The following is a 21,674-nucleotide window of genomic DNA, read 5'->3' as shown; positions in this document are numbered from 1 at the left end:
TGTGGTGATGTAGTTATCAAAGGTGAGAACTCTGTCCACCTGTGTCCCTACGTCTCTTATCACACTTTCGGTGTTTAGTGTACTGCCACCTATGTCGTAATTCATGGTACATGTTTTTTCCCCAAAGAGGATAACTATATATTTCTTGGCATTGAGCTTGAGCCTATGGCTTTGGCACCAAGCATATGTTTCTGTAAGGCCCTTTTGTAGAGTATCCACATAATTTGGGGATTCAATAATGGCTCCCAGTTTAAAGTCATCTGCGAACTTTGTTAGCCAGAGTCCCTTAGTGTTGGCTTGTACTTCAGAGAAGTAGATGCCAAACAAGAGCAGTCTCAGGACTGAACCCTGAGGTACTCCCCTTGTCTGGAAATGGATTTGGAGTCGGCTACTTTCACAGTGTGGGTTTTGTCAGTAAGCCAGTTGGCAACCCATCGAGTGACATAGGGATAAATGCCCAGCTTAGTAAGTCTATCTATGATTCCAGAGTGGGGGATAGTGTCAAAGGCCTTGGCGAGGTCCAGATAGGCTGTGTGGACCACCTTACCCTCGTCCACGGGTCTAGAGACTGATTTGAAGAAGTCAATCAGGTTCAGGAGACAAGATCGGCCCTTCACGAACCCAAACTGGGTGGGGTCCAGTGTTTGAAGGTTGCCAATGTCTTTGTTTGTAAATTCCATGATAATACGTTCCATGGGCTTGCAGATCAGGATTGTCAGACTGATGGGGCGGTAGTTCCCAGGATCCAAGGTGGACCCCCCCTTGTGGAGTGGGATAACTTTTACTGTGCGTCACTCAGTGGGCACGAAGCCTGAGGTGAGGCTATGATTAAACATGACACTTAGGTGAGGTGCCAGTTCATTTTGTAGTTCATGTAATACACAGCCCGGGATATCATCTGGTCCCATGGATGCTATATTCTTAGCTTTGGAGAGTGCGTTTTTTACCTGTGTGGCCATTACCAGAATTTGGCAATCTTCCGGTATTGAGATGGGCCATTTAGGGGGTGAGAGGGGGGCGAAGTTGGCACTGAATTGATCTGCCAGGATACTGGCAACATCCTTGGGATCAGTATATTTAATGCCACTCTGTTGTAGCTCAGAGCAGATCTGAGCAACACCATTTAGATTCTTGACATAGTTATATAATGCCTTGTAGTTGTCTTTGGAATCTTTGGCAATTTTATTTTCATAACTAGCGTTGGAGGATTTTATGAGGGATCTTAGCTTCTTACTGAGGCTGGTAAGGGAGTTTTTTTGCATCCAAACTTTCTTGATGGTCAAACCAAAAATGGCCTTGTTTCTTATACTTTCAATATACTAATGTGCAATTTGTTGCCATATGTCCTTTTTCACCACATGGGTTGCAATTTACTTTATTGCACATATACATTAAATGTGAAGAATCTCCAGAGAATAAACATTTTTGTTGTCCCATATACAAGTTTGTCGTGAATCCATTAACAAAAATAACACTAGACAGATACTTAATGCCATCTTTTAATTTCAAAATAAATCTCTCATTCCCAAATCCCATTCCACATATTTTTTTCCTCTTAACTTTTTTAAAATCTCCTACATGTTCCTACCCGTTTTAAACACTTCCATATATCATACTCTTCTGCATCATCTGTTCCGAATTGTAAATTAACTTTTTAACGTACCTTTATGACTTGCAAAAACATAGATAAGCATTTACTTTTTATCACAACATTCCATAAATTTTGCAAATAATGCATTGGATTAAAGTTCAAATTGCAAAAGGATATTTAACCAAATATATAAATGATCTAATATCCTGAGCTCAGATCCCAAAGGAGCAATAAAGTCCCACACATAATAGCGGTCTCTTACCCCTTAATTTTGTCTCCTCATTCTTACCCTTGGTTGTCTTTAAACTTTTTTGTCCCTTATTTTCTATTTACTTCTCTCTTTTCCTCCTCTTTACCTTCATCAAGTGTGACAGCAAAAGTTTTCTTTTTAATAAATACTTCTTTGGCAGTTTCTTCATCCCTGTCACTGAAAACCATTTCAGTCACCTGCAATCATGAGAAAGCAGACTCCCCAATTCAATCTTCCTTCTCAAACAGTCTCTCAAGATCATCCTCCTCCAGTCCCGGAAACTTTTTCATTATAAGCAGTTCCTTATTTTATTCCTTCACCTTGCAATCATCTAAACACTGACAATTTGTAACATTCACTTTGCATGAATCATTATCACTATTTTCCTGTTTCATAGCACTAGCTAATGCAAAAACCTTTCTGTTCTCACTATTTGGCTATTCCCCTCCACTGCATTGTTACCTCCCAACTGCCTCCTGCTGGAAAGAGGAACTAACATTCATGTTTGAAAAAAGGTAGGGGAAAGTTCTCCAGTGCTCTGGTCAAATTTCCCCAACTGAGTACAAATCCCATCCCTTTAGAGAGGCCACTGGCCTAGTCGGACTAACCCAATCAAAATATACATAAAATAAATGTATGTAGGTGTGTGTACATATCTATATGCATATATATATATATATATATATATATATATATATATATATATATATATATATATATATATATATATGTGTGTGTGTGTGTGTGTGCTAACGTGCGCGGGAACGCTTGTATATAAAACAAGCGAGTGTGCATATATTTATTAATATGTGCATGCATGTATGTGTGTATACAAATATATACACACACAAAAACACATTACACATATGAAGTGCGTATGCATATGCCAGTAATACTAGGTTGCTTGAAAAGAGGTCACTGTCTGTAAGAAGCAATGGAAGAAGTTAAAATTCAAACAAAGTGGTGAGAAAAGTCCAGGGGTGCCACACCAAAGGCTCAGCTCAACGAGTGATTGGCGTACAGTATAGTCTGGATGTGGATATTGGAAGCAAAGCCCCAGAAAAATACTGCATATTCCCTGCATGCTGCTGAGGCCAGGGTGCCTATGGTGACATGTTTAGGGAATCAAATTTGTGTGCATCTTTGAACTTCAACCTGTTGGGTACCAGTAGTGTGACCTAACAGATCATATCTCTTTGTGGTGGCCATCAGACTTATTTATGAACAGTGGAGCAGATGCATGGACCATAGTCTCTGCTCTTTGTATAGTCTGTATTACAGTGGTTGGCAGGAGTGGGATTTAATCCCCATAGATTTCAGCAACCAAATCCTCAAGCTGAAACAGTAAAGGACAGTTTTGTACCTACCATAAATGTAGATGTTCGAGTGCTCATACAGCTGCAGTCATTACAGATGTGTTCTCCTGCCATTAGGCGGGTCCTCGGTCGGCCGAATTCCAAAGTCTAGGTCTGGCGTCGGTTGTTGTCGCTTCTTCCCTGACGTCAGTGTGGCAGCGGTATAAAAAAGGCAGCTGACGCCATCTTCTTCAGTTTTTCTTGCCCCAGATGTCAGGTGCCCCCAGAAGGAAGGCAAAACATAAATTTATGTTATCATGCAATATAGAATAATCAAAAAACATTAGTTGCAAGCAAATACACCATAAATGAATACCCCAAATAGGTTGTATGAGAAGGTGTTTGTCATAAGGCCTGTCCTAAGAGGGGACGGAGGGGGGGTAACCTGGACTGCAGCTGTATGAGCATTCGAACATCTACATTTATGGTAGGTACAAAACTGTACTATGTTCATCGTGCATACAGCTGCAGTCATTACAGATGGGAAGAATCCCAAAGCTAGGTAGGGGTGGCAGGCACTAAGTGGAACTAGGAGGAGCAAGGATGCCCTGCAAGACTGCTGTGGCAAATCCTGCTCTAGATTTAGAGTATAGTGGGAGGTGATAGTGCTTGGAGAAAGTGTGCACTGAACTCCAAGTGGCTGCTTCCAAAATGTCCTTGGTAGGGACCCCCCTGAGGAAAGCTGCTGAGGTAGCTGTGGCCCTGGTGGAGTGGGATCTGATGCATGTAGGCACAGTTTTTCCATGAAATGAGTAACAAAAGCGTATGCAGTGGGCTATCCATTTTGAGAGGCTATTTTCCATGACAAGTATTGTAGTTCTGTTGAAGAAGCTGGCTCGAAGGGAGGAAGGGTCAGCTTTTCCAATACGAAGTTGAGGTCCCAAGCAGTGACTGGTGGTTTCCTTGGGGGTTTTATATTCTTTGCCCCCCTGAGGAACTGCCTTAAGAGAGGATGAGAGAATAAAGGAGGATCTGTGTTGTACTGTGCAGAAATGGCTGAAGCGTGGATTTTGATGGAGGAGAAGGAAAGTCCACTGTTTAACATCTCAGCTAGGTACTGTAAAATTTGACGTAAATTTATTACCCAAGGATTCTGGCCCTTTTCTTGATTCCAGGCACAAAATCGTTTCCATTTGGCGGAGTAGGCTTTTCTAGTAGAAGGTCTTCTGGCCTCCAAGATGACATCCTGCACCTCCTTGGAGAGGAGGGTCCGTTGGGAAATCAAGGAATTCTCTATGCAGCTAGATTTAGGGTTTTGAGCTGGCTGTGAAGGGTTTTGTAGTTGTGCTGGGACAACAGAAGAGGGACTAGAGGTAGGATCCATGGTGGGGAATGTGTCAGGCTCTTCAGGAGCGGATACCAGTGTTGTCTTGGCCAGTCTGGAGCAATGAGAATCATTTTCAGCCTCTCTGCTCTGGCTTTTAATAGAACTTTGGGCAGCAGAGGAAGAGGCGGAAAGGCATAGACTGTCAACATTGTCCAATTGAAAGAAAGTGCGTCCACTTTCCAGGCCTGTGGATGATAGGTCCTTGAACAGAATTTTTTCAATTGGTAATTTCTGTGGGTAGCTAAGAGATCTATGTCTGGCTGTCCCCATGCCCGAGGTATCTTTGTGAAAACTTGAGGATGCAACTTGCATTCGTGTGGATCTGTCATATTTCTGCTTAGGCTGTCTGCCACTGTTTTCCTTCCCTGGTAGGAATTGTGCCTGTAGTTGAATTTGCAATTCCAGTGCTGTGTTCCATAGGGTCATGGCTTGCCTGCACAGGGGGTATGAATGAGTTCCCCCCTGTTTGTTTATATACCACATCACTGTGGTGTTGTCTGTCCTTATCGATAGCTGGCCTGGATGCAGTAGGTCTTTGAAGGTCATAATAGTATTTTGCACGGCTAGCATTTCCTTTTGGTTGATGTGTAGGTGCTACTCTTTTTGGGACCATTTTCCCTGAATGCACTGATCTGTCATGTGTGCTCCCCAGGCGTAGTCTGAGGCATCTGTTGTGATGATTTGAGTTGCTTGAGGTACACAGAAAGGGAGACCTGTGTTTCTTTGGCATGCTTGAGCCCACCACAGAAATTCCTTTTGAAGGCATGGAATAAGTGGTATAATTGTTTCCAAGCTGTGGCTGTGTTGAGACCATAAGGTTTTTAGGTACCATTGAAGTTTCCTCATATGCAGCTTTGCACATGGGACTAGTAGGATGCAAGATGCCATGAATCCCAGAGCCTGCAGGACTTTCCTTGCAGTCAGCCTGGTGAAGGTTGCCATTTTGCTGAAGTATTGAGACAGTTGCCCTTGTTTGTCAGGCATGAGGTAGGCCATCTGGGTGGTTGTATTCAAGCTGGCACCCGGGAAAATTATTTGTTGAGAGGGTATTAGTTTTGATTTCTTTTTGCTGACTGTGTATCCCAGAAAGTTCAATAGACTTATTACAAACACCAGGTGTTTCAGTAGTATGTCCTTGCTGTCCGCCTGGATCAGGAAGTCGTCCAGATATGGGTAGATTTGTATTCCTTGTAGTCTGCAGAAGGCGATTACTGATGCCAGGCATTTCGTAAACACTCTGGGCGCAGTAGATAAGCCAAAGGGCAATGCAGAGAATTGATAATGGGTTGAACCTTCAAGAAATCTGAGGTATCTTCTGAAATCTTGTAGGGACATGCAGGTATGCCTCCTTGAGGTCCAATGTTACCAGCCAAGACTCCTTGCCCAGCATGGGAAGAAGCTGCTGTGAGCATCTTGAATTTTGGTACCTGTAGATATGTGTTTAGGATGGATAGGTATAAGATAGGTCTCCAATCTTTGTCTTTCCTTGGTACCAGGAATAGTCTGGAATAAAACCCTTGACCTTGTTCTTTTGCAGGTACCTCTTGAATCGCTTTCATGTCCACGAGAGCTGAAATTTGTTTTTGTGGCAGGTTTGGTATGCCTCTCATTTTTGGAAGGGTGAGAAAGTGGAACCTGCAGCCTCTGTCTATAATGTCCAGAATCCATTTGTCTTTTGTAACAATATGCCAATTTTTTGAGAATGCCAGTTTTCCGCCCAAAGGTGCTGCCATTAAAGGTTTGCTTGGCAGGTATAGGGGGAAGTCATTGTGTCTGTTTTCTAAATGACTGTGATCTATCTTCTCCACCTCTTGGGGTTGGTGCTTGCCACTGTCTGGCTCTGAAAGATCCTTGAGGTTGCCCTCTACCCCTTGGGCGTCTATATCTGCCCCTTTGAGGTCTGTCCGTGGCTGGAAAGGACCAATTTTTTGAAGGCCAGTTTCTGTTGAAACGTGGAAGTTGTACCTGCAGGAAATCTTTCACTGTTTGCATTGATTTTGCTTTTTCCTCCATTTTCTTTAGTACTTCCTCAGCTTTAACAGCAAACAATACATCTTTTTGAAGAGGTGCATCTAATAATTTAGCTTTGACATGATCTGATAAGGCTTGCTCTTTGAGCCAAGCATGCCTACGTATAACAGACCCCGTAACAGCAGCTCTACACGAGGCCTCTAAAGCATCAAAACCACACTGCAAGGTATGTTTACCAACTTGCTCTGCACCATGCAACAAATCCTGCAACTCTTTGAAATCTGGCTGTTCTGGTTGTGTCAATTTGCTTTTCAACTGAGATAACAAAAACTGTTGATACTTTAACATATGGAACTGACAGTTTAATGCCCTCATGGTTAAAGTGGCCGAGGTGTACACCTTTTTCCCCCACCTTTCTAAAGCTCTGGAATCTCTCTCTGAAGGTAATGGGTTTTTAGCAATAGAGGCCTTAATTCCCTTGGGACCCTGTGAAATAGTTTCTGGGTCAGCAGTATGGCTTTTGTATAGGAACTGGTGAGAATCAGGAACCCGGTAATACCCGTCTGGTTTAACAAGAGCTGGAAGCAAAGAATCTGGATTAAGGCTGGCTTCTGTGTACACATCATCCAATATATCTAAAACAGGAGGGATAGACAGGGGCCTATGCTGGGGGAGCAAAAGAAAATCCCTGAGCCTTTTCTTGGAATCTGAGTAATCTTGGCCTTCCCAGTGAAAGTGTTTCCTCAATGTATGTAGGGTTTCCCCAAAAGAGTAGTCCTCAGGGGGGGGGGGAGACCGAGGGAATAGACTCCTCTGCATCAGAGTCTTGGAAAGGAGAATAGGCATAATCCTGGTCCTCAGAATGTTCAGAGGTAATAGAGGCTTGATCTGAGGAAGGGTTGTCTTCCTCTAATCAGGGCCTTTTTTCAGAGAGGGGTTGAGAACCCCTGATAAGAGTAATCAAATCCTCAGCCATCTTGAGCAAGAAGACTTCGGCTGAAATATTTTCGTAAATCACATGGGGCCTTGAGAGGAGGTCTGAGGTCCCTGTTTTTTGGTTTTCATGGCTGCTTTAGATTTAGTGAAAGCTTTAATAGAGAAGGAGGAAGGCCTGAAGACACCTTCAGAAATGGCAGGCCTGTCTAAACTCTGAGTTTCCCCGCCAAGAGTGGCATCAGTATCTGCAGTAGGAATGGGGACCAAGGAGCCTGCGACCTCGGGTACTGAAGACACCAGTAATGAGGTGTCATCGGTACTCAGGGGCTGCATAGGCGCCTCGCTGAGAACCGGAGAACCGGTAGTCGGCCTTAGCGTGGTGTCAGTAGTCGGTGCGGACCTCGTATGTCAGTCCTTATCTTTGCGTCTTTTACTCAAAAGTGGAGTCGAAGTATCCGACGACATAATATAATTACATTTTTTACCAAAATAGTAAAGTGCGAACTCCGCTCGGCGCTTAATAGTGCGCTTGTTGAATCTAGCACAAAAACGGCAGGCCGGGACGTCGTGGTCTGGGCCTAAGCAAGGTATACAGAAAGAGTGGAAATCCTTATGCGGTATTTGCTTCCCACATGAAATGCAATTATTAACTTTGTCTGACATCGGTCTGAGGCAAGAAAAGTTTCCCCAACGGGGTACTTAGCTTTCAAGAAGACTTCGGCTGAAATATTTTCGTAAATCTCAGGAGCTGGCCGACTGGCACTTGCGAACTGCTTCTGCTTCGGGCACCGTGCAGCAAGAAAGACTGAAGAAGATGTCGTCGGCTGCCTCTTTTATACCCCTGCCACACTGACGTCAGGGAAGAAGCGACGACAACCGACGCCGTACCTAGACTTTGGAATTCGGCCGACCGAGGACCCGCCTGATGGCAGGATAACCCATCTGTAATGACTGCAGCTGTATGCACGATGAACATCATCAGAAATGTACATGCCATAATGAGATGGCAAATAAGCCCAAGTAAACTGCTGTCATTCTAAGTAAGGCTTTTTCTATCGATCATAATCTGACTCAAACAGTACTACCAGTTTAAGAGATACTGCATTTCCCCAGCACGAGGGAAAACTATTTTAGATGAAGTCTGAAAGCAGTTAATTTCAACTTAGTTAATGCATGGGATGAGTGTATATGGAGTATTTGTTAAAAGATGAGGGGAAGTTTTTTACTAGGTTCCTGTCAATTTGAGCAGCATTTGTTGCAAAATGTTTATGTACCTCAGCTGCATTAAGATGAAATGTAACAGAACTATAGGACTTGCAACAATACAGGTTTATCCTTCAGTACATCCTGTACCTCAAATCTACTGCAGTTTTATAGTTTAATAGATGTTTTTAATGTTAGCATTTAGCTGTATGGAGACCCTCTGATGCTATACCACAAGATGATGCAACTACTCCTCATTCCATGAAGTCAACCTAATGTATTTCAACTGATAACTATGAAACAGAACATTTTCAGCCAGAACAAGTGACTTTTTACCAGTGGCAGGACTGTTTTTTTTGGTGTACTACAAGGCTCTGCCTTCTGCACAGCTGTGCTTAACCCACTCACATCCACTTTACCAAAATTCTGTCCTGTGTGGTGCAGCAAATTTGGAGATTATACTGCTAGCATTAACAATTACAAACAGTCTGGATCACAATTCTTTATGTTCTTAAGAAATATGTTATTGTGGAGGGTTAATCAGTTATAAAATAAGAAGTTATGTACTCACCATAACGTTCCATCTGAGTAGGTAAACTTCATTTGGCAGCAACCTATGGGTCTTCAGATCCGTATCGGATCAGAGCCGGCAGTTTCCAACAGCTGAGATCTGAGCTCCAAGCTCCTCCCCCTACCCATAATCCCCTGCCATCCCTACCTGACCTCAGATCGAGTTTGCCTAAAGCAAGACCCACACCAAATAGCCAGTCTATGGTCTGACCGCGATACAATCGGATGACAATAAGAGTAATATAAACATCCGACGGTCAGGGGGAAGGAGGGGGGGACGGTTGCTGCCAAATGAAGTTTACCTACTCAGATGGAACGTTATGGTGAGTACATAACTTCTTAATCTAAAGTAGTTAACTTTATTTGTGCATCGACCTATGGGAAAGAGTCCCCAGCTACCTAAATCTTGGGAGGTCCTCATGGAAGGATGTTCCAGAGCACTGCAGAGCCAAAGGATGCTCTCCCTCTGGAGACCAGGTCCAACTTATAATGATTTATAAAAGTATGAAGTGAAGCCCAAGTGGCTGCCGAACAAATTTCATCCAATGAGACTCTAGAACGAAAGGCAGCAGAGGTGGAAATTGACCTAGTAGAATGGGTGTGGACTCCTTGGGGTGCGGGCCAGCCAGAACTTTCATATGCTAGTAGAATACACTGTTGAAGTGTGACCATCCGTAACTTTTCTTTGGTTACTGACAGGTTCAAGAGGGATAGATCGAGGATTGGCCTTAAGTCCCCCGTCTTTTTTGGCACCAAGAAGAACTTGGAGTAAAAGCCCGATCCGAACTGGTTTGGGGGGATGTGCTGAATGGCTCTTTTTTCTAGCAGATGCTGGATTTCCGCAGCCGCGGCCTCCCTCTGATCGGGGGGGACATCGGGGAGGAATCTGGGCCTGCGAGGGGGATGAAGAAACAGGATTTGGTAACCTCTGTATATGATACGAAGCACCCAGCGATCTGTCGTGATGGACTCCCAAGCTGCCAGGTGCCTCAAAAACGCCCCCCCGACTGCCTCCAGAGTGGAGCAGTCGGGTAACCCCTCAGGGTTGCTGCGTTGGCCAATCAGAGAACGATTCTCAGGACCAATAACTTCTCGGACCCCCTCTGCCCCTAGGGCGGCATCCACCCTGTCCTCCTCTGCCTCGGAAGGACTGGGTGTCCGGAGCATCACAGGACTGTTGCGATTTCCGGAACCACATCTTCTTCTGTCCCTTTTGATTCTTGGAGAAAAACCTTGGGAAGCAGAGAAGCGGACTCAGACGGTAGATGTCCTCCCGCCCTTCTCACTCTGGACTAACGTTTCGTGTACGGTTTTGCCAAAGAGGGCAGAACCATCGAATGGGGCATTAGCGAACGACGCCTTAAAGGGTTCCGCAAAATCACAGTGGCGGAGCCACGCCTGTCGCCTCATGATGACACCCGCTCCGCTAGCTCTAGCGGCTCCTTCCATAGCATGGGATAGTAGCCGCATAGAGTTATTAGAAATAGACCTATGAGTGGCCATTCGGGCAGAGTACACCAGCTTGTCCTCCGCCGACATGGACTCCAGGGGCAACCCAGTGTACTCTTTAACAAGGTTAGACATGTGCCATGTAGTTCAGTGACCTTACCGAGAAGGTAGCTGAACTGAAGACTCGCTTCGCGAGGAGGTCCATCGCCCGAGACTCCTTGTTAGGAGGATGGGCCGAGGGACTTTCTTGGGCCAGTTCCCTCTTGGTGGCTGCCGCCACCAACATGGCATCTACCAGGGATCCCTTACTCCAGTGCACTCTGCCGGAGGGGGGACTAAGTATCCTATCAGGTCTCTTCAGGATGGGCTCCACAGTGTCCGGCTCCTTCCACGCCCTAGTAGTGATCAGGTCTACCAGGGGGTCAGCTGGAGGGGACACCTAAGAGGTAGATGGGCCTGCTTCAAACGCCTCCAGGAACACAGACTCGTCCGAGGTAGGCTTTGGGGTGGACCACCCTCCCCTTATTCTGAGCATCTCCATGATGTCTCCAAAGGAGACGGCTTCGGGGGGTGATCTTGGGGAGCCTTCCCCTTCCTCCAAATCTGTGTCCTCGGTCAAGGACTCAGGGGAGTCCAAGTGCCTCCTTTTGCACTTGCGCTTGTGAGGGACCTCCTCGGGGGGGGGCTGTCCAAGGAGACCTCACCAGGCTCATCATGTCCCAACAAGGGAACTACCTGGGACGTTAGAGCAGGCTGTCCCTGGGGCCGGGTGACAGAAGTCAGAGCCAACTGACAGGGAGTGCTGGGTGGAGCCATAGCTGTGGTCGGGGGCCTGGAATCCCTCGACAGAGCCCTCTCCACCACGTCGAAAGCCGAAGGAGAGCTGCTCTCTCTGGGATCTGAGAGCAAACCCTCCCTCGGATCAGACGAGTGGATCAGGGCTGGCGCTGATGCTATCGGATCCAACGGGCCAGTATGCTCCGACCTGGATGGAGCCAAAGGCACACTGACACCCTCGGATCTGAAGCTCAGCTCTCGGCTCAGAGCACGGATCCGCTGAACAGGGACCCGACAGACTCGAGGGCGCTGTCGGCGCCGAAGTACCCGATAATATCGGTGCCGACAAACCCCCGGCTCCAACGCCACTTGGCTTCAAGGACTCCAAACCCGGGAAGCGGGTTGGAGAAGGAGCTATCGGGGTGAAAAAGGGGGTCGAGCTCCCCCCCGAAATGGGAGGAGGCAGGTGCACTCCCATCTACAGTTGGGCCTGGAGGAATCTTATCATCAGGTCCAAATCTGCATCCGTTAAGCTTTTGGTGGACCTGGACGAGGCCACCGAGGCAGGATGGGAGTGCCACCTCGATGACCTCGAGGGAGACTGGGCCTCCTCCTCCTCTGGTCCCGGTGAGAAGCAAGGTGACCGGAGCTGGGAAGGAGAAGGCTCGGAGGTCTTGGAGGGAGAAGCCCGCTTAGCTGAGGCCGATGTAGAGGCCTCGGCCCACCGCTTGTGGTGATTCTCTTTGCACTTCTCTTTTCTGGCTTCCTATCCTCCTGGCCCAAGGTGGGAGGTTGAGTCCCAGCCAGGGGAAGGGAAGCAGTCGTGGGTACTGCCGCAGCTGCGACAGGCACCACGGGGGGACCGGAGGTCGGAGCAGAGTCTGGGGGCAGAAGTGCCGCCAGAATCAACTTCGACCTCCGGTCCTTAAGTGCCCTGGGGTTGAACGCCGCACAAATAGTGCAACCAGAGGAGAGGTGTTCAACCCCAAGGCACAAAAAGCACCGAGTGTGGCCATCCGCTGGGGATAGCTTATGGCCACACTCGGTACATTTAGAAAAGAATGTCTTTGGGGCCTCAGACATTATATTAAGAAAGACACACACACTAGGCCCCAAGCACACACAGACACATGCCCTAACGCTCTCACTACGGGGGGGGGAATAAGCTAAAATTAAAATTTGTAGCGAAGAAAACTACAAGGGGAAGCTAAACATACACACAACACTTTTTGTTTTGACAGGAAAGTAAAAAAAACGACAAAATTTCCTCACAAAGTCTTAATAGAAAATTCCAATGCCTGGAACTCAAAGATCAAGCTGCTGGCTTCAACCGCAGCAAACTAGATCTGAGGTCAGGTAGGGATGGCAGGTGATTATGGGTAGGGGGAGGAGCTTGGAGGTCGGATCTCAGCTGTTGGAAACTGCTGGCTCGGATCCGATATGGATCCGAAGACCCATAGGTTGATGCACAAATGAAGTTAACTACTTCAGATCAGAGTTTAATATAGAGAACCTTGTTGTGATGAATTCTGGTCATTAACAATAAGGGTATTTTAACACAGTTATAAAAAATAATTTCTGTTGTTGGCCATTGCAAGGACTACAGTTCACATCTCTAAAGACCTTTCATCTATGACTGCTGAAGTCCCAGCATCACATTATGCAGCCTTGCTTCATCTTCATAAAAAACACAGTACATCTGGTATTTATTCAGTAGGAATCAAACCTGAAAATACTCAGCATGCATTTATTACACACACACACACACACACACACACACACACACACACACACACACACACACACACAAAAGGTTAAACTATGAAAAATGCCTTAAAAGTCTGAATGTATTTTCCATTACTGTATTCTTTGGGAAAAGTCTTAGTAATACTTCTATAAGCATACAAAATGAGTTTTGCGATTACCCTTAGTGTAAATGTTAACAGATGCAAATCTACAAGACTGATTCCAGCATCAGGTAAAACCTGACCAATCTGGCAGAATTCAAAAGCACTGGATGATGAATATAGAAATATAGAAATCATAAATATGAGCTAACTAGTAGCTCCAAAATAGCCCTCAATAACCTTAGCCTGTATTTAATGAACTCAAACACTGATTATTCAAAAAGAAAAAAAAAACTCACTTATTTCCATCTGAAGTTTGAAGAGCCACAGTGATGATCTGGACAGCACTGCCTCTAAACTGCCACAAGTAAAGCTGCAACAAATGTTCTGTGCACACACTTAACTGCAAGCTCAACCAGCACGAACATACAATGAGTCTGCTCTATCAAGTTTTTTTTTACCCTGGCAATAGCTGAGCTAAAGAAGGATGAGGGGTACAGCCACTCAGGGCTGAAAGTACTGGGGGTGAGATCAGCAGATACTACAGCAAAAGCCGACAGAGTGGGTGCGGTATACTGAAGATTTACCCATGGTAGGTGTGGTTTAATCACAAGGGTGAAGCCCAAGTGATTAAACAAAGCCAATCGTGGGTAAATCTTTAATATACTAACCCCAGGAGTTGGTTATTGCTATTATACAATGACATTATTTAAGAAAAAAATTACTTTTCATAAATAATGCCTTTGTATAACAGCACCGTGGTGTTTTTCCACATTGTTTCCCAATTCTGCTGCTTTATTGATATACTGCACATGCATATGGGTCTTCCGTTCCAATGTTTACAAAGTAAATCAGTGCTTCTTAAAGCAAGCAATGGAGACAGGAAGATTTCTGTTACTTATTTCTTTCTTTTTTTTTTTTGGGGGGGGGGGAGGGGGCTGTAACCTCCAGGCAGTTTACAGGTAAGAGAGACTGGAAAAATACAAAGAAAATCAGGTACGTTGCTTTAATTTTTCAGAATGTACCTGATTCTTTCTTGTATTTTCTCTGATCTCTTAAGTACCTCTCCACCTCTTATTTTTTGAGCAAGGTTTTGCAGTGTAACCTTGGCTCTAGATTGCTATCACTGGTGTAGTGACACCCCGACCCCATGTGCAAAAAATGTGAAAAAGGGTTGAGGATGGATGGAGATTTGCACTGTCTGAAGGAAACAAAGTCTGTAACTGTAATGAAGGTCATTAGTTAGTGGACTTTGTTCCTCAGTGATCCTTAGGAAAATGTTAAACAACAGAAGAGGCTCACCACGACAGCTTGAAATTGACACACTATTTTATTCCATTCCACTGCAGTTAAAAAGTGAGCGCTTTCACGTTGCCAGAACGCTTCATAGGTTCATAGGTTCATACTAGGCTATCTGCCCTAGGGCATTTATAAGCCTAGCCAGAGTGTGTTTGGCTTTCGCCACCCATGTTAAATTAATTTTGCTATGCCTTTTTTTGAGGTTAGTATACTGTGCCTCTGTCCAACAGTGACACAGAAGTGATAGCCGGGGTAAACCTGCAATCTCCCATCCACTCATCAAGATTCCTCTTGAAGAGAGTCAATGTAGGACTCTGCCTAACCTGGACTGGGATTTTATTCCAGAGTGAAGGGAGCCTCTGGGTTATGAATCTGTCCCTCCAGCATGACCTATTTATTTCAGTGCTGAGGTTCAAGTCTCTCGAGCGCGTAGCTCGATGGGATATGGATTTTCTGAGGTGAAGCATGTCCATTAATTCCGGGTTGGACATGGCTTAATACGTCAGGCACAGATCGCCTCTGAGCAGGCGGTATGCCACTGAGTAGAGCTGGAGTTTCTTTAACCGGGCAGCATATGGCATCTGTTTGAGCACTTTGATCCTCTTGGTGAGGTACATTTGGGGCCCTTCCAGTTGCTGCAGGTGTCTGGTAAGGTACATCCCAAAAGGGGCATTGTACTCAATTATGGGCCTGATGAGGGATGAGTAAAGAGGCACAATGACCTCCCCTGATCTAGATGTGAATCCCTTCATGATTAGGTGGGCTATATAAAATGTTTTTCTAACCACTTTGGCCACGTGGTTGTCAAATGAGAGATTGCTATCAACTTGGGTCCCCAGGTCCCTAATGACTTCTTCTGTACTTAATGGATTACCACATATGTGGTAATTTGTGGGCACTTTGTTTTTGCCAAAGGGGATGACTATACACTTTTTGGCGTTTAGCTTGAGGCCATGGCTCTGGCACCAGTTGTCTGTTTCTATGAGTCCCTTTTGGAGGATGCTTGTGTCAGCTGGAGAGTTGATTATGGCGCCCAGTTTACAGTCATCTGCGAACTTGGTCAGCCATAGTCCTTCCGTGTTGGCCTGTACCACCGAGAAATATATACCGAACAAGAGAGGTCCCAGGACTGAGCCTTGTGGGACGCCACTTGTAACTGGTTTGGAGTCTGACATGGCTCCAGCAATTCTAACCATGTGGGTTCTGTCCTTGAGCCAGTTTGCAACCCATCTAGTGACATAGGGGTTTATATTTAAGCTGGTGAGCTTATCTATAATGCCCGAGTGGGGTATTGTATCGAAGGCTTTTGCGAGGTCCAGGTAGGCTGTGTGGACCACCTTCCCCTCGTCAATGACCTTGGTGACTGTTTCAAAGAAATCGACCAGGTTTAAGAGGCAGGACCTGCCCTTAACAAAGCCAAACTGGGTAGGATCCAGTGTCTGTAGGTCCCCGATATCTTTATTTATGAGGTCCATGATGATCTTTTCCATAGCTTTGCAGACCAAGCTAGTCAGGCTTATGGGGCGATAGTTTCCAGGATCCGTTGAGGCACCAACTTTGTGGAGAGGGACCACTGTTGCTGTATGCCACTCTTTGGGTACATATCCTGTAGTAAGGCTAAGACTGAACAGTAGTTTAATGTTTGGGTTTAGCTCTTCTTTGAGTTCATGTAGGACGCAGCCCGGGACACCATCTGGTCCCATTGATGCTGTGTTTTTTGCTTTGGAGAGGGCGGCTCTTACCTGAGCATCTGAGATGTCAGGGGGGCAGCACTCTGTTGGGATAGATATTTGCCCTTTTGGTGGGGGGGGGAGAAGTTTGCACAGAACCTGTCAGCTAGGATGTTGGCAATGTCTGTGGGCTCGGTGTATTTTTTGTCATTTTGGACTAATTCTGAGCATATCTGGGAATCCCCACCCAGGTTCCTAACATAACTAAAGAAAGCCTTGTGATTATCCTTAGTGTCCTGTGCAATTTTTCTCTCGAAGCTGGCCTTAGACGATTTTATGAGTGCCTGTAGTTTTTTGCTAATATTGATCAGAGATGCCTTCCCTTTTTGGGATTTTGCTCTATCATGTAGTAGCTTCCTCCTTCTATTGTATAGTTTGTTTATGCCTTTGGAGGATTGGGTCTTGGTTTTTTTGGGATTGCATGATCCATGCATTCCTGAAGGTGTTCATAGAATGCGTTTATAAAGGATTCTGCGCTCTGGGCCGTATTTTCCACAGGCCCGGGGGCTTTGAAGGATTCCGCCTCAGTTTTGAGGCGTGTGAAATTTGCTTTAGAGAAGTTTTTCACTGTGGTTTTCTGGGCAGGGGGTGGGGTCAGGATGTGAATATCCAGTGAGATTAGTTTATGGTCTGATCTTACCAGTGAGGGATACACTTCTGGTCTGGAGCATAGTTTCCCCATGTTGGTGATGATCAGGTCCAGTATGTTTTCCCCTCTTGTGGGAGTGGTAACAAGTTGTTCCATAGCATTTGAGTTTATAAATTCTAGGAACCTTTGGGCTAGGGTGTTGGAGCTAGAGTAATGCTCCCAGTCTATGTTTGGGTAGTTGAAGTCGCCCAATATAATGGCGTTTAGAGAGACCTTCATATTTTCCAGTATTCTCAGGAAGGCCGAGTGGGGTTCATGTGTTTGGGAGGGTGGTCTGTAGCAGGCTATAAACTGGAAGGCAGTTTTACCCACTGTTAGTTGCACATGGATAGTCTCGGATGCTTTGTGCTGTGCCACCAACCTGGAGGTGTGGGTATCTTTGACAAATTCCCCCCTCCTTTTGTGGTTCGGTCCAAGATTTGGGGCTGAAAAGCATGGTATGAGGTATTACCTGGTAGTGCTGGGGTGCTCTCGGGAGCCTTGAACCAGGTTTCTGTTACTGCACAGATATCGATGTTCTCCATGCTAAGGAGAGTTTCGAGTGCGTGCATCTTGAGGTTTAGACTTCTGGCGTTTAGTAGCATTACTCTTAGTTTCTTATCCCTTGTGATACCTATGGAGGTGGGTTTGTCTTTTGAGCTTTGCCTAAAAAAGGCACTATGGGGCTTAGCAAGAGCCTTTGCCAATATCCGAAAGCCCAGGGGTGACAGGTGCAAGCCGTCCCTACCGAAGCATCGTGGCTTGTCGAGCATGTCATCCCAGGCTGACAGGCATTGGATCCCCTTTGAATGACACCAATACTTAAGCCAATTGTTGAAATTGATCATCTTGTCTTCATATTGTGGCATCATTCTTGGTGAGGGTAAGATGCTACTCAAGGTCAGGGTCATACCGGCCTGGGCTACATGCTCAGAAAGCTCCTCTATGTCTCTTTTCATGTAGTCCAGGGAGGTACGTCTCAGGTCATTCACACCAGCATGGACAATGACTGAGTCATATTTGTACTTGCCTTGGAGTGACCCGAGTGCTTGTGTTATGTGGCGGATCCTAACGCCCGACAGGCAGCTCACCATGACCTTCTCCTTGTTCAGCCTGGTGAGCGGGACGTCAGTGTGCCTGACGATAGAGTCACCTATTACAAGTGTATCAGGTGTGTTGTTTAGCCTTAAGGGCTGTGACTGTTCGGCACACTGGCTTTGTGAGCTGTGTGTTGCACGTGTTTTGTTTTGGGATAGCGGTTGCTTGGGTGTCTGCTTTGGAGGTCTCTGCTGCTTAGGCAGATTTTTATTTAGAGCCTCCGAGTATGTTTTTGTGTGTTTGTGTGTTTGGTTTGTTGTCATGGTAGGTCTATATGAGACTGGAATTGTAGTGAGTGTGGTTTCCTTCTCCTCCTGACTGGTTACACCAGTACTGAATTGAGAGAGCTTAGCCTCCAGTTTGGCTATATGGTTGCATCTCTCACATGTGTTGGAATTTGTTGGGAGGAGGAGAGGGTTGTCTGTGTACATGAGGCAGTTGTAACATTGCCTCAAGATTCCCAGATTCACCAGCTGGACCGGAGAGGAGATTGACAACTGACCTTTGGACATGCTAGAATAGTATTGGGAATTCCTTTATAATTGAAAAAAGGGCCAATGGGGAACAAGGTACTCAAGGGGAGTTTGTGAGGGTGTAGTGCTTTTAATTTTTTAGAGCTGACTTATATAATTGCTTTAGTGAACAAGTGCCAGGTAACTTAAATGCAATGTGTTACAGGTAACTTAAATGCAAAAACGACAAACAGTAACTTTCTTTCAAGTGAAACAAGGAAATAAGTACAGTAAGCAATGGAGATATCACTAAGGATCCACAGAAGTGCTAAAAGGCCGCGTTTTAGGTGGAATTAGCGTTTCAGGGAAATAAACAAACAACAAGCATACAAACAAAGCTAAATTCAGCAGGCCTGGATCTAGTCTATGCTACAGCAAACAAGGCAGGCCTGGATCTAGTCTATGCTACAGCAAACAAGGTGTACCAATTTCAGTAAGAAGTAGTTCAAATATGCAGGCACTATAAGCCTTTAACCAGAAATTCTCAGCTCAGAACGACAGAGTCCAGTCTCTCCTCCCACAAGAGTGCAGAACACGAACCCTCTTAATGTAAAATAACTGGCCTCAAGCCCAAGTGCTTAAACCAGAAATAATACACTTTTAGAATAACAGACACTGAGCCCTCAATAAGCAGTTCCCAACTTAGAAGGATGTAAGCTACCTGTTCTACCGCTACAGTGCAGACCACAAACCTTCTTAATGTAAAACTGGTCTGAAGCCCAGGTGCTTAAACTAAAAGGCTTAGAATGAGTTACACCAAGCAGTAATAAATACAATTGAGTACTTTTAAGATGACGCAAAAGCAAAATAAAGTAGGAAAAAACACAAATACAGTAAAAGCAGATAAATTTTTTATTATTTTATTTATTTATTTTTTTTGTGGAAAGAGAGAAAGGAGTAGCAGAAACTAAACTGATTGGCCTTCTCAAATGCTCTCCCTGTACTGGGTAAAATGAGGTAATGACACTAGACTGGGAGGAGGGTCCCAGATCAAATTTACACTAGGGGCGGGCAAATGCAAAGCCACCAACTCTGCAGAAATGTTACTCACAGCTGAAAAGCAGCAGTGAGCCTTTAAATGAAAGTTTTAAACAGCTAAAGGAGCCACTAGAAAAAAGAGTTTAACTGCAACAAGTTATCATAAACAAACAACCCAAGTTATCATAAACAAACAACCCAACAGATGCTTAATAAGAGTGGACAATTTCCAGCTTCGATACTGCATTTGAGATCGGAACTGAGATCAGAACTGAAGCAATTAATGTTCCATGTGAGGCATAAATTGTAGCAAGCAGTTTACTACAGTTAAAAAAGGAATAAAGTTTTTTTTTTTTTTTTTTTAAATAACTTTAAGCACTCTGTGTATGGCATAAACTAAAGCAGACCACAGTTTAAAAGTAAACAATGGCATTGTTTTTTTTTTTTGCTCAACTTACAGCTGAGGAGAGTTTATCAGAGCAGGGGATGGGAATGGATGGTTGAATAGCTAGCTTCACCTCTGTACCCTGATCACCCAGCAATAGCATACACTTGGAAATCTAACTTAGTTGTGCACTTTTTTTTTTTTTTTTTTTTTTTTAACAGAAATCCTGCCTGAACTTACTCACCCCCTAAAACACAAGTCACACCTCACAAACCTCTCCAACCTCATATTCCACTCCTTTCTTTTGTTTTTCCCACTAACTTACCAAAATCCACTTTCCCTCTGCAGACCTTTCCTCTACCTCTTTCACTTTCCTCCCTACTCATCTAACTTACCTGAAGACACCCTGCACTCCTCTTATAATCTCATTTTCTCTCCATCTTTAAATCCTTCTATAACCCTAATAAGAATACCCTCACCCATACTAACACATCAAACATTTTCCCCTCAATGCCTCTAATCACATAATCTCTAATATCTCTCTTAAATACCTTACTAGAACTGTTTCAGATCTCAATTATTACATACTAAACTACATAACAAATATGACTAATGAATTTTTCCTTACATATTTTCTCCAACTCATGTTATTGTATTTCATTGCACTCTACTATTAAACATATGTATACATGTTTTCTCATTGCAACTTTTTTTTCACTCCTATATTTTGTCGAGTTACACAACACTTCACGATTTAAAATATATGTAATTGATTTTTTTTTTTAATTTTGATTGTGCAGCATTTCTCCCGAGGCCTCTGCTAAAAATGGGTACTTTTTGCCCCAGTTAGACACTCCCATTAAACAAACGTCAAATAAATATATGGACACACGCCTCAAACAAAAGCATGTTCTTAAAACCCAAATCATAACCTGGGGAAAAGCAAAGCAAAAAGAGAGGCTGGCAGAGGCTGGGCAAGCAATAGGCTTAATAACTGCCCCTGTAAACTGCGGGCAAGCCCAGCCGAAACTTGGGAGATGAGGAGGGTAAAAAGTGTGTAAAGAGTGTGTACTGAACTGACACCAGCTGCCTCAGTATATAGCCACACCCCTCAAAAAAGCAGTAGATGTGGCAGCAGCTATCCTAGTAGAGGTCTGATCCAGCAGGAAACATTCTTCCATGATTTTGAAATGTTGCAAAAAAGAAAAGAAACAAATAACTGTTGGTCTAAAAAAAACTGTTGAGTCTGTCTAAACTAACGTAACCTGCCCAAAAGAACAAAAGAATGCAAGACTTTTTCCCCCTTTTTTTTTTTTCCTTATAAAAGGGATCAAAATTGAATGACTGGTTCAAGGCCACATTAGAAATCACTTTAGGCATAAAAGTAGTAATAAGTAGGTTAAAAAAACTCTATCCCTATGGAATATCAGAAAGGGGTTAAACTGCCATGAGTGCCTGCAACAGATATACTCCTATCAAAGCATGGACTGCTAACATTTCCTTCTTCATGTTGATATGCATGTATATAGTTTGGGGCCATGTCTGTCTTGTATCCATTTCATTGAAGTGTGATGATACACAACATTTGTCCTCCTGGGTGACCACCAGTTTTTTGTTTTTGAATCCAACTTCTTTCTCTAGAGGGAGCTGCCAGTAAAGAAGGGTCTGACAGCTGAAGATACAGGTCATTGGTGCCCTTAGACTGATAGTCCAAAAAGGATAGACCATTCTCTAGCAGGCCAATTCCTACTAAACTTCTGACAAATTT

At 44.6% G+C, this 21,674-nt stretch overlaps 1 protein-coding gene across 1 annotated transcript in view; it reads right to left on the bottom strand.

Moving 5' to 3' along the window:
• Positions 1–21,674, bottom strand: part of SMCHD1 (structural maintenance of chromosomes flexible hinge domain containing 1) — a 3,546,415-nt gene that overhangs the window by 2,382,792 nt on the left and 1,141,949 nt on the right. The window lies entirely within an intron of this gene.

The sequence above is a fragment of the Protopterus annectens genome, chromosome 3.part0 (assembly GCF_019279795.1).
Source record: "Protopterus annectens isolate FY-2018-M chromosome 3.part0, PAN1.0, whole genome shotgun sequence".
Lineage (NCBI taxonomy): Eukaryota > Metazoa > Chordata > Ceratodontiformes > Protopteridae > Protopterus > Protopterus annectens.
Note: the sequence above shows the minus strand (reverse complement) of the source record. Positions and strands in the feature narration are given on the sequence as shown.